The 10,179-nt window shown below is 44.8% G+C and overlaps 1 long non-coding RNA gene across 1 annotated transcript; it reads left to right on the plus strand.

Moving 5' to 3' along the window:
• Nucleotides 1–788: 788 nt before the first annotated feature.
• On the plus strand, nucleotides 789–3,159 carry LOC311114279. Its single transcript, XR_014611088.1, has 4 exons — nucleotides 789–908; nucleotides 1,048–1,167; nucleotides 1,367–2,399; nucleotides 2,722–3,159. It is a non-coding gene; the product is annotated as an uncharacterized lncRNA (long non-coding RNA).
• The last annotated feature ends 7,020 nt before the right edge of the window (nucleotides 3,160–10,179 follow it).

Here is a 10,179-nt window from a genome sequence, read left to right on the forward strand (position 1 = left end):
CCCTATGACACCCTATTCCCTATATAGTACACTACTTTAGACCAGAGCCCTATGACACCCTATTCCCTATATAGTGCACTACTTTAGACCAGAGCCCTATGACACCCTATTCCCTATATAGTGCACTACTTTAGACCAGAGTCCTATGACACCCTATTCCCTATATAGTGCACTACTTTAGACCAGAGCCCTATGACACCCTATTCCCTATATAGTACACTACTTTAGACCAGAGCCCTATGACACCCTATTCCCTATATAGTACACTACTTTAGACCAGAGCCCTATGACACCCTATTCCCTATATAGTGCACTACTTTAGACCAGAGCCCTATGACACCCTATTCCCTATATAGTACACTACTTTAGACCAGAGCCCTGTGGGGAATAGGCTGCCATTTTGGACGCACCCTTAGACAGTCCGGTTCCAACCAGTTGTCAGTCCTTTCATATCCTTTAACCTTTATCTAATTTCTAGTGTAATAGAGAATTTGTAAGGCATTTTATATCAAATATAACTGTATGTTTCTGTGTGTCCCTACAGTGACATGGAGAAGCAGAAATCCTCCCTGCTGGACGCTCTGTGCAGGAAGGGCTGTGCCCTGGCTGACCTGGTGCTGCTACCGGCTACACCCCAGGACGGGGCTGGGGAGGCTGGGGAGGCTGGGGAGGCTGGGGGAGCTAGGGAGGCTGGGGAGGCTGGGGAGGCTGGGGAGGCTAGGGAGGCTGGGGAGGCTAGGGAGGCTGGGGAGGCTGGGGAGGCTAGGGAGGGGGGTGGAGACCGGGGAGACACTGGGGCTGGAGAGGGGGAGGTGACCAGCTCTGACGACGCCCAACAGGGCAGGGCCAAAGACTTGACCGACACCTTCTGGGAGCTGCAGAAGTGGGTGGAGCTAACTGACTCTAAGGTGAGGAGGCGTGGCTAGCTGTTTCCTTGTTTGGTTTCGGGTGGATGAAATGGCAACAGTAACCTTACATGTGAATCCATCAATCATCAATCTCTCTCCCCCCCCCAATGTTTGATGGTTTGATCCCCTCCCCCTCTAGGTGTTGACGTTCTCCTACAAACATGCACTAGTGAATAAGATGTACGGCAGAGCCCTGAAGTACGCCTCCAAGATCGCAGAAGACAAACCCAGTAAAGACAACTTGAAGAACTGCATCCAGGTCAGAAAGAGAGTCCAACTACCTGACAGATCTTCTATCTGTTAAGACTTAAACTAGCAGTTTTCTTATAGCATTTTTTACTGTGTCTGGTAGCACACTTGAACATAAGAGCCTTAAAGCTCAGAGACATTCGCATAGCAGCCTTTCTGGAGACGGTCTACTTCCTGTATTGTGACATCACGTCCTGTGTTTGTTTCAGCTAATGCGGTCCTTGGGATGGATGCACTGTGCCGCTTTCACAGAGAACTGGCTGCCCATCATGTATCCTGCCGACTACACTCCCTTCTAGACTCACGGTTACACACACACACACACACACACACACACACACACACACACACACACACACACACAGTCATGGATTGACCTCACAAACATAAACACACATCTGAAAACAGTCAGCGTTTTTTTTTACCAAGTCGGACTGAATGCCTCAACAATCTGCCCTCTCTCTCTCTCTCTCTCTCTCAACGTGAATGATTTCAACCCAGCCACGTTTCAGATCTTTCTTGTGAAACCCTCCACTTGTTGCTCAGTTGTAGATAGAAATGTGATGTACAGAACGGCTTGGATTGTTTGTTTCTGGAATGTTTTTGATCTTTTTTTTACGTTACATTTCTTTAATTTTTTCAACGTTGTGACTGTTTCACCCTCCTGAATGAACCCCGGCTGTAGAAATGTATATTCATGCATCATAATACACATTATAAAGAGGCAATATTACTTCTCATGCTATTGTTCTCCCTGATGTATTTTAAATGTACGGATGTCTTTTTAGAGTAAACCTGTTTTTGGTTTGGAAGCTGATCATTTGACTTGAGATGGGGCGGCAGGCAGGTAGCTTTAGTGGTTAAGAGCGTTGTGCCCTAGTAACCGAAAGGTCGCTGGTTCTAATCCCCCCCGAGCCGACTAGGTGAAAAATCTGCCGACGTGCCCTTGAGCAAGGCACTTAACCCTAATTGCTCCTGTAAGTCGCTCTGGATAAGAGCGTCTGCTAAAATGACTAATATGTAAATGTACTCTGTAGGATACATCTACCAACTGAGTTACAGAGGACGGATGTCTTTTAGAGTAAACCTGTTTTGTTTTGCTGATGTCAAATTCAACCCCCTTTTGTTGTTGTTGTTGTTGTTGTTGTTGTTGTTGTTTTTGTCCATTATCCCTGTGCGTCTTTTTTGGAATCCCTGGAAAGAGCCTCCATCATTGTCAGGATTACAGTGATCCTGTCCTAGGTTTGTTTGACCTCTTTCACTCCTCCTCCCTCCCTCCCTCCCTCCCTCCCTCCCTCCCTCCCTCCCTCTCTTCCCCCCCCCTCCCTCCCTCCCTCCCTCCCTCCCTCCCTCCCTCCCTCTCTCCCTCCCTCTCTCCCTCCCTCTCTCTCTCCCTCCCTCCCTCCCTCCCTCCCTCCCCTCTCCCTCCTTTCCTTCTCTGTACTGTAAATAAAGGGTTTTAGGGGTTTTAGTTTCGGTCTGAAGTTCAGGGTTCAGCGATCTCATTCTGTCTTCTCCTTGCCAATGACAGTGTCCTAATGGCCTTAACTTTTATCAACCACAGGACCGTCCGCACCTCCCCAACACTGACTCCAGATCTGTCAGAACAACCTCTAATATCGCTCTGGTTGCCTCCCAAACAGCACCCTGTTCCCCATATAGTGCACTTCTTTTTTTACTAGAGCCCTATGGGGGGGGGGGGGTTGAAAGTAGTGCACTATATAGGGAACAGGCTGGTATTTGGGAGGCAACCTATCCGTTCTCTCTGCTGGTGTCAAAATAATATTGATGGATGTCTTGTATTTATATTACAACTAAAACCTTTAGTCCATCAATGACAATATTTTACGGAATGTATTAAGATGTTAAGGAAATGTACCTTAGTATTATTTTATAACCGTATTCTTCCTCGGCGACATATGGAAAAGTTCCAACACGCTGTTTTGTTATCACACAGTAACTGTCATGGAATTATGTCACAACTGAATAAAAAAAGATTTGGAAGAATTAATTGTATGAGTGTGTTTATGTAGTTATCAGATCCACCAATCGAATGCTTAGGACTTCCTATATCCATAACACATTATTATTTGACCGTAGAAACTGGAACAAGACAGCAAAGTGCAACACATTATAATATCAATCCAAACTTTCCAAGTACATGTTTTAAAGAAAAGGAAAAATATGAAGTATTACATCGTGGAACCCACTTTAGTTTCTGTGTTGTATGTGGGACATACTTTGGGAGACGGACCGTTGCTAGACAATAGTCCGACGCGATTGAGAGGAGAGAAACAAGGACTCCTGAAACTTCAAGCAAGCAAGCAATGTTACTAACTAGTTGGTTGAAGCAGTTTAAAGTGTAACTAGTGAATTGTGAATATATGAACAGTTAGTGCAGGATGTCATGTAAAAATCTTACCAGCATGAAATAGTTCCCAATCGTTCTGGTCGTGTTCTGATAGTGACGTCGCGTTGTAAAATTTGACGGGTTACCTCTTTCTGCCTGTCGGCTGCAATCCTTACGCTGAGCGACTGCTATCGTTACGCTGAGAGACTATCGTTACGCTGAGAGACTGCTATCGTTACGCTGAGAGACTATCCTTACGCTGAGCGACTGCTATCGTTACGCTGAGAGACTGCTATCGTTACGCTGAGAGACTATCGTTACGCTGAGAGACTGCTATCGTTACGCTGAGAGACTATCGTTACGCTGAGAGACTGCTATCGTTACGCTGAGAGACTATCGTTACGCTGAGAGACTGCTATCGTTACGCTGAGAGACTGCTATCGTTACGCTGAGAGACTATCGTTACGCTGAGAGACTATCGTTACGCTGAGAGACTGCTATCGTTACGCTGAGACTATCGTTACGTAGAGAGACTGCTATCGTTATGCTGAGAGACTGCTATCGTTATGCTGAGAGACTGCTATCGTTATGATGAGAGACTGCTATCGTTATGCTGAGAGACTGCTATCGTTACGCAGAGAGACTGCTATCGTTACGCTGAGAGACTGCTATCGTTACGCTGAGAGACTGCTATCGTTACGCTGAGAGACTGCGATCATTACGCTGAGAGACTATCGTTACGCTGAGAGACTGCTATCGTTACGCAGAGAGACTGCTATCCTTACGCTGAGAGACTGCTATCGTTACGCAGAGATACTGCTATCGTTACGCAGAGAGACTGCTATCGTTATGCAGAGAGACTGCTATCGTTACGCAATGAGACTGCTATCGTTACGCAGAGAGACTGCTATCGTTACGCTGAGAGACTGCTATCGTTACGCTGAGAGACTGCTATCGTTACGCTGAGAGTCTGCTATCGTTACGCAGAGAGACTGCTATCGTTACGCAGAGAGACTGCTATCGTTACGCTGAGAGACTGCTATCGTTACGCTGAGAGACTGCTATCGTTACGCTGAGAGACTGCTATCGTTACGCTGAGTTGACTGCTATACTATGCTGAGAGACTGCTATCATTATGCTGAGAGACTGTAAAAGATGAATTGCTAAAGTAAGCTAGTAGTGATTAGGGACTGTTTCCCATTTTAAATTGAGGAGGATGAATTTGGTTGTCTGTTTTCTAAAGGAACTGTATCTAGCCAACTGGGACAGCCAACAGCCCACATTGTGAAAGTTTCTCTGTGCGCCTTTATGGCTATGTGGGAAGCTAATCAACTTCAAGATCGCCGTCTTGATTTAGCTCTGCATTAAATAAGCAGCCTATTTTGCATTTAAACCAAATATAATCTCAGCGACTGTTCAAACAATAAACCAAACAACATTGTTGCCTTCATTAGAATCCCCCCAAAAATGTATTTTGATTAGAAGTGATAATATTATTCTAGGCTATTTTAAAATGTAAAAACAGATAGCCATGTGCTTTTTTGTTGTTGCTTTGACTAAAATGGACATTCTATTTTTAGCTGGTATGGGAATACATTGAATCAACATTTCAAATCAGGGTAAGGTTGTAGGTTACACTGGCAAGTAGAACAATATTTGCCAGGGCATATTATTTAATTCTAAATCAGATTATTTCATCTGGAGATGTGTGAAGCTAAAAGGATAGCTAGCTTGCAGTGTTCAACCAACGATATATTTATAACGGTCTGTGGTTTAGCCAACTTGAAGATGTGTGAAGCTAAAAGGATAGCTAGCTTGCAGTGTTTAGCCAACTTGCTAGCAAGGGAAGACGAGAGCCTCTTTATTTGCTTTCACCACAAATGAGAAGACAACAAGAACCTCTGTCGCCCCCTTGTGAATGTTGCTATTTGGGAGTCTGGACCGGCGAGGTATTAAGCTTACCATATGCTTCCCAGTTGAAACAGTTTGTGTATATACTATGACTACATTATGTGACGTTTTGGTTCGTTTTGGTGTTCTGCAGGGGGGTTTTCGGCTGTTCGAACACACATATTTTCTTGAGGCTTGTCGAAGTTCGGTAGCTGAAGTCGCCACCCATTCATTGGTTATTGTTCAATGAACTGTTTGTTATCATTAAACGACAGACGACTAGTTTTCATGCAAATATTTATTCTTTATCCTAGTTAAGGGATATTTATTCTTTATCCTAGTTAAGGGATATTTATTCTTTATCCTAGTTAAGGGATATTTATTCTTTATCCTAGTTAAGGGATATTTAATTGTATAGTCCAAAATACTGTGTGGGTATATTCTTTAGGGGTATATTCCTACTAGGTGGAGGCACTGCGCTATTTTATTTATGGTCATGTCCACACCTCACACTCATTTCCACATGCTGCCTACTGACAGACCACATAGTCTAATACTGCCGGACACCTAGATACTAGGTCCAACACTGATTGGGACTCAGGTCCCTCAGAAGAGAGGGTTACAACAATATCAATTCAAAGTACATGAATCAACTAAGTAAACAATAAACCATTACATTATAGTAAGTAGTAAAGTACAAATCAAACATCGGCATGGCAACCCTCAGCAGTGCATCAATATCCATTATTATTAAACAAGATGGCTGCCTTCAGTCATTTCGCAGAGGAAGAACAGACAGGGGAGTCTTGGTTGCATTTGGCGTAGTCGGCAGGGCGGCGACAGTTCCTGTGTCTTCCCTAACCACTACCTTTTACACATGGCCTTGAAGATCTTGACCTCTCCCATCTCAGCCAGTAGTGTGATGTTAAAGGTGTTTTGGAAGTCCTCAGTGAAGCTCAAGTCTGTCTTGTAGTACAAACCTTTCTATCCAGTCATATCCAGGGAACATGGGCTGGTATCATGCTATCCTGCTGGGGATCTCCCCGGCTCCTCTGCACAGGAATGGAACAATCCACTCAGTCAATCTATAATGGGGATGGATCATACCATTGCTATTTCCTGGGGGTGTACTGACAATGGTAGACCTGTGTTCTTGAACGATTGAGTTTGAGTATCTAGGCATTCATCTAGGCATTAGACTACCCAGTCTCTGTTTCCATCCATGACCCAATCTCTGTTTCCATCCATTACCCAGTCTCTGTTTCCAACCATTACCCAGTCTCTGTTTCCATCCATTACCCAGTCTCTGTTTCCATCCATTACCCAGTCTCTGTTTCCATCCATTACCCAGTCTCTGTTTCCATCCATGACCCAGTCTCTGTTTCCATCCATTACCCAGTCTCTGTTTCCATCCATGACCCAGTCTCTGTTTCCATCCATTACCCAGTATATGTTTCCATCCATGACCCAGTCTCTGTTTCCATCCATGACCCAGTCTCTGTTTCCATCCATTACCCAGTCTCTGTTTCCATCCATTACCCAGTCTCTGTTTCCATCCATTACCCAGTCTCTGTTTCCATCCATTACCCAGTCTCTGTTTCCATCCATTACCCAGTTTCCATCCATTACCCAGTATATGTTTCCATCCATTACCCAGTCTCTGTTTCCATCCATTACCCAGTCTCTGTTTCCATCCATTACCCAGTCTCTGTTTCCATCCATTACCAAGTATATGTTTCCATCCATTACCCAGTCTCTGTTTCCATCCATTACCCAGTATATGTTTCCATCCATTACCCAGTCTCTGTTTCCATCCATGACCCAGTCTCTGTTTCCATCCATTACCCAGTCTCTGTTTCCATCCATTACCCAGTCTCTGTTTCCATCCATTACCCAGTCTCTGTTTCCATCCATTACCCAGTCTCTGTTTCCATCCATTACCCAGTCTCTGTTTCCATCCATTACCCAGTTTCCATCCATTACCCAGTATATGTTTCCATCCATTACCCAGTCTCTGTTTTTTATTTATTTTTTTATTTCACCTTTATTTAACCAGGTAAGCCAGTTGAGAACAGGTTCTCATTTACAACTGCGACCTGGCCAAGATAAAGCAAAGTAGTGCAATAAAAACAACACAGAGTTACATATGGGGTAAAAAAAACAAAGTCAGAAATACAACAGAAAATATATATACAGTGTGTGCAAATGTAGCAAGTTATGGAGGTAAGGCAATAAATAGGCTATAGTGCAGAATAATTACAATAGTATTAACACTGGAATGCTAGATGTGCAAGAGATGATGTGCAAATAGAGATACTGGGGTGCAAAAGAGCAAAATAAATAACAATATAGGGATGAGGTAGTTGGGTGGGCTAATTTCAGATGGGCTGTGTACAGGTGCAGTGATCGGTAAGGTGCTCTGACAACTGATGCTTAAAGTTATTGAGGGAGATAAGAGTCTCCAGCTTCAGAGATTTTTGCAATTCGTTCCAGTCATTGGCAGCAGAGAACTGGAAGGAATGGCGGCCAAAGGAGGTGTTGGCTTTGGGAATGACCAGTGAGATATACCTGCTGGAGTGCAGACTACGGGTGGGTGCTGCTATGGTGACCAATGAGCTAAGATAAGGCGGGGATTTGCCTAGCAGTGATTTATAGATGGCCTGGAGCCAGTGGGTTTGACGACGAACATGTAGTGAGGACCAGCCAACAAGAGCGTACAGGTCACAGTGGTGGGTAGTGTATGGGGCTTTGGAGACAAAACGGATGGCACTGTGATAGACTACATCCAATTTGCTGAGTAGAGTGTTGGAGGCTATTTTGTAAATGACATCGCCGAAGTCAAGGATCGGTAGGATAGTCAGTTTTACGAGGGCAAGTTTGGCAGCATGAGTGAAGGAGGCTTTGTTGCGAAATAGGAAGCCGATTCTAGATTTAACTTTGGATTGGAGATTCTTTATGTGAGTCTGGAAGTTGAGTTTACAGTCTAACCAGACACCTAGATATTTGTAGTTGTCCACATACTCTAGGTCAGACCCGTCGAGAGTGGTGATTCTAGTCGGGTGGGCGGGTGCTAGCAGCGTTCGATTGAAAAGCATGCATTTAGTTTTACTAGTGTTTAAGAGCAGTTGAAGGCTACTGAAGGATTGTTGTATGGCATTGAAGCTCGTTTGGAGGTTTGTTAACACAGTGTCCAATGAAGGGCCAGATGTATACAAAATGGTGTCGTCTGCGTAGAGGTGGATCTGAGAGTCACCAGCAGCAAGAGCGACATCATTGATATACACGGAGAAAAGTGTCGGCCCAAGAATTGAACCCTGTGGCACCCCCATAGAGACTGCCATAGGTCCAGACAACAGGCCCTCCGATTTGACACACTGAACTCTATCTGAGAAGTAGTTGGTGAACCAGGCGAGGCAGTCATTTGAGAAACCAAGGCTATTTAGTCTGCCAATAAGAATGCGGTGGTTGACAGAGTTGAAAGCCTTGGCCAGGTCGATGAAGACGGCTGCACAGTACTGTCTATTATCAATCGTGGTTATAATATCGTTTAGGACCTTGAGCGTGGCTGAAGTGCACCCGTGACCAGCTCGGAAACCGGATTGCATAGCGGAGAAGGTACGGTGGTATTCGAAATGGTCGGTGATCTGTTTGTTAACTTGGCTTTCGAATACTTTCGAAAGGCAGGGCAGGATGGATATAGGTCTGTAGCAGTTTGGATCTAGAGTGTCACCCCCTTTGAAGAGGGGGATGACCGCGGCAGCTTTCCAATCTCTGGGGATCTCAGACGTTATGAAAGAGAGGTTGAACAGACTAGTAATAGGGGTTGCGACAATTTCGGCGGCTAGTTTTAGAAAGAAAGGGTCCAGATTGTCTAGCCCAGCTGATTTGTAGGGGTCCAGATTTTGCAGCGCTTTCAAAACATCAGCTGTCTGAATTTGTGTGAAGGAGAAGCGGGGGGGGCATGGGCAAGTTGCAGCAGAGGGTGCAGAGTTGGTGGCCGGGTTAGTGGTAGCCAGATGGAAAGCATGGCCAGCTGTAGCAAAATGCTTGTTGAAATTCTCGATTATTGTAGATTTATCGGTGGTGATAGTGTTTCCTAGCCTCAGTGCAGTGGGCAGCTGGGAGGAAGTGCTCTTATTCTCCATGGACTTTACAGTGTCCCAAAACTTTTTGGAGTTAGTGCTACAGGATGCAAATTTCTGTTTGAAAAAGTTAGCCTTTGCTTTCCTGACTGCTTGTGTATATTGGTTCCTAACTTCCCTGAAAAGTTGCATATCGCGGGGGCTATTTGATGCTAATGCTGTACGCCACAGGATGTTTTTGTGCTGGTCAAGGGCAGTCAAGTCTGAGGAGAACCAGGGGCTATATCGGTTCTTAGTTCTGTATTTTTTGAATGGGGCATGTTTATTTAAGATTGAGAGGAAATTACTTTTAAGGAACAACCAGGCATCCTCTACTGACGGAATGAGATCTATATCCATCCAGGATACCTGGGCCAGGTCAATTAGGAAGGCCTCCTCGCTAAAGTGTTTTAGGGAGCGTTTGACAGTGATGAGGGGTGGTCGTTTGACCGCAGACCCGTTACGGACGCAGGCAATAAGGCAGTGATCGCTGAGATCCTGGTTGAAGACAGCTGAGGTGTATTTAGAGGGTATGTTAGTCAGGATGATATCTATGAGGGTACCCATGTTTAAGGATTTAGGGTTGTACCTGGTAGGTTCGTTGATAATTTGCGTGAGGTTGAGGGCATCTAGCTTGGATTGTAGGATGGCTGGGGTATTA

Source organism: Coregonus lavaretus (assembly GCF_964263955.1).
Source record: "Coregonus lavaretus genome assembly, contig: HAP1_SCAFFOLD_7244, whole genome shotgun sequence".
Taxonomy (NCBI): Eukaryota; Metazoa; Chordata; class Actinopteri; order Salmoniformes; family Salmonidae; genus Coregonus; species Coregonus lavaretus.